Below are 3,616 nucleotides of genomic sequence, written 5' to 3' on the forward strand. Positions count from 1 at the left end.
CTACTTGTGGTGCTTTAATCCGCTGAGCTATCCGGCCAGCCCTAACACTTGTAATTTTGGAAAGTCTTCTATCAGAACAGAAATCTCATGTTTTACTTGGTTCTAAAGTTTTTGGCTGTTTTATAATCTTTTCCTTTCAATATAAAACTTAGTAAATGCATTTTTTTCGATTATCACTAGTCAGGAAAAGTTGAAATTCTGTGCAGTTCAAAGAATCCAGAACAAATGGATCAAAGATTTCTTAACATTCCCTGACAAGACCAATGTACCACTCTCGTGTGTTGATTTAAGCATATTGGCCGGAAGACAGGCAGAAAGCAGAGAGGCCACACGTCTCTTTGGAGAGCATATTCTGCTTTGGAGACACAGACACCCATGGGGGGAGCTGGGGCTGGGCCCTTCTTTAGGGCTGAGCTACTCATCTGTCAGCACATTGGTGACGTGGGTGTGCGCCAGGAAGCTCAGCGGCACACCTTGACATCGGTCTGCAGCGTGGGTCTGCACGCAGAAGTGGCTGCCCTTACGTGAAGAAGGTAATCACAGAGCCAGGCTGTGGGGGCCAGCGGCTCTGATACAGGCTGGTCAGAACCTACTTAAGCCACTCTGAATGGCTGAGGCTGCAGCCCAGAAGCTGAGCTGATGGCGCCTGTAAAGGAGTCCCTCCTGACATCCCCACGAAGGGCTGCAGGGCGGGGCACCCAGCGCCAGGTAGACAAGAGCACTGCCATCCTGGTCTGGACCAAGGAATCTGAGGAAGGACCTGGGGAGCAGAGTCCTAGGAGGAAACCAGAGGATGCCAGGCTCCGTCACTCAGGAGGCTGCAGCTGCACACAGGGGCACAGTGTGAGGTGCTGGATCCACGCTTCCTGCTGCAGGTCCAGGGGAAAGGCCCTGGCTTCCTTCAGTTGTGCTGTTTCCACTTGGTTCTTACGTTGGAGGCATTTATTTTGCAAAGTGTTGACATTTTTTTCTTTTAAGGCATTTTTGAGGAAGAAGCACACAGGCTCTTATGGACCATCACAAAGTTATTTTTATTTACCGTCTCAGCTGCACTTAATAAAGAAAGAGTGTTTCCTAATTGTAAACAGCATGATTGGCACCAGCCTTTCTCGTTTCTTGCATTCCTTGGGGCCCTGTGCTTCAAAGCAAGTCCACCAGGCGATGACAAGGTCTGAAGCATCTTCTGCGAACCAGATGGTCCTTTGGCAAAAAGCAAGCGGGACAGGACTTCATTAGCAGCATCACACTGTGCCAGAATCAATCTTAACGCAGCCCGAGGAGATCCCCTCAAATAGAAGCCAGGAAGATCCCCCGGACGTCCCACCTGCGAGGAAAGGCCCAGTTGACATTCCCAGGTGTCAGCATGCACATGAGGGTGCAGAGCGCCCCCTGCAGGCCAGACTGTACGGAAGTCACCCTGAAGGCTGTTGCAGGCTCCCAAGTTCTGAGCGCAGCACACGCTCAGGGAATACAAGCGCACGGACCTACTACACACAGCACGTGTGTTACATGCCTAGAACATGCCGAAGTATGTGCAGCATTCAAGAATACAAGTTGGACATGCAAATTACATAGATAAACCAGACATGTAAGTCACAAATTACGTAGATTGCACCACACGTGTATATCACACAATTCACATATATGCATACACATCACGTGTATATACTGCATTCAAATACTACACACACAGAAGAATACCCAGAACAGATGTTTTAATCATCTAAGGAAATGGAGAGGAGATAAAATACAGATCCTTGGAAAGACGTTCAGGACTGAGGGGCTCCCGGTCGTTATCTGTGGAAGGCATGAGCTCCCTGGACAGCGCCGAGGGTCACTTCTCCTCTGTTCAGTTCTTGACTCACTGCTGTTTGGTGTCTGCATTGACTCAGAGAGACTCACCACATGCTCCTTCTCTTTCCCAATCCTAGTCTAGCTGTCCTCCATCCCCCAAATGAGTCTTGTAGGTGTTTACGGAGTGCGAGAGCAGCTTCCCTTTTGCTCTTGTGTCTAGAACCTGGGGAGAGGAGAAGTGCGAAGCAGACGAAGACAACACACCACCTTCATTACTGGCACAGTTGTTGGGAGAAGGCTGTGAGTGGGGCACGCTTGGCTCTGGGACTGTCCCCTGGGCCACCCCATCTTCCCCTGCCTCTGCTCCTCAGTGATGCAGTGACGGCCTTTGCCTTCCCTGGCTGAGAGGAGTCAGGTTCATGGCTTGGCTGCAAAGGCTGCACATGAAGACCACCACCCTCATCAGGGAGGATGACCTGAGAGAGAGAGAGAAGGGTGGGGGACCCTGTGCCCACACTCTTCTCTCAGGTTCTCCACTCAGATAAACACCTGTCACTATGGAGAGGTGGCTCCTTATGAAGGAAGAGGAGCCGTGATTTTCTGGGCATTTCCTTCATAGGGAATCTTGAAGGCTTAGGAGTAAATCACTCACCTGTGAGGCGACTGATGTGGGGAATTGATCTGTGTTGGGAGATGCTCTGATTGGGAACCCCGAGGTCATTGGGAAGGGAGCCCTGGCCTTGAAATGGAAGCCATGAGTGACCTGAGTGGGTTAGTGGCACGGTCGTGTTGGAGAAAGGGTGGGTATTCACGTCTGTCCATCCACAGGCAGATCTGTAGGTGCATCCCTGAGCTCAGGGCTCCTTTTCTGTGCGAATTGTGCACTACATAACAGGAGCTGACACCAAAAAGACCAGGGATTGGCATACCTGGCTGATAAGAACAGAAAAGGAATATTCCAAAGGAGCACTTCTGTAACATATGTCAACAACTCAAAATACTCATGTCTTTTGACTCAGGACTTACATGACCTCAATTTTTGATTGAATGTTAAATGTAAAAAAAAGCAAAGCACAAACATACAGTTAGAATGAACCCTGATCTTTTGGAACAAGATCACAAAACCAAGCATGTCACCAATTTTAATACAGAAAGATAAAATATGGATAGATACAGCCATATGGACAGAATGTCTTCTTGGTCAGGGAAATAAGGGTCTTACTCAGATTTTTAATATTTATTTTCCCAAAATATCTGTGAACATAAATTATTTTTATTTTCAAAGGAGTAACAAACAAGAAACATGCATTGAAAGGCTGCCTTGTCCCTCTATGGATAATAGATAATGTGCACCGCATCTCCCCAGGCTCTGCTTATGGTTCTGCTGAATAGGGTACGTGCACCAGTCACTCGTTATCACGGTAATGCTGTGTAACAACCGAGAGCTCTCGGTGTTATGCAATGAGAGACTGTGTTCCTCTTCTCCGACTCCAGGGCAAGAGGGATGGCCAGATCATGGTCTTTCCTGATGAAACAAAGGAGAGTTACCCAGAACACACGGCACATCATAGGTCCAGCTGGATATGGCACAGACCTGGTGTCAAGACTGCAGCTGCCAAAGCAAAGCAAATCTATACATGACTGAACCAAAAATCAAGGAGACGCCACAGTTGCCTATTAAAGGGTGTGGGGCCCCTACCTGAGATCCAAATGGGGACAGAAGCCAAATGGGGACCCATGCTTTCTGTTTGGCATACAAGAATGTTAGTCTGAAACAGGCACAGAGGGAGCTTCCTGCTTCCATGACCTTTTTTTCTAAACA

The sequence above is a fragment of the Octodon degus genome, unplaced genomic scaffold (genome assembly GCF_000260255.1).
Source record: "Octodon degus isolate 3935 unplaced genomic scaffold, OctDeg1.0 scaffold00008, whole genome shotgun sequence".
In the NCBI taxonomy this organism is placed as follows: Eukaryota; Metazoa; Chordata; class Mammalia; order Rodentia; family Octodontidae; genus Octodon; species Octodon degus.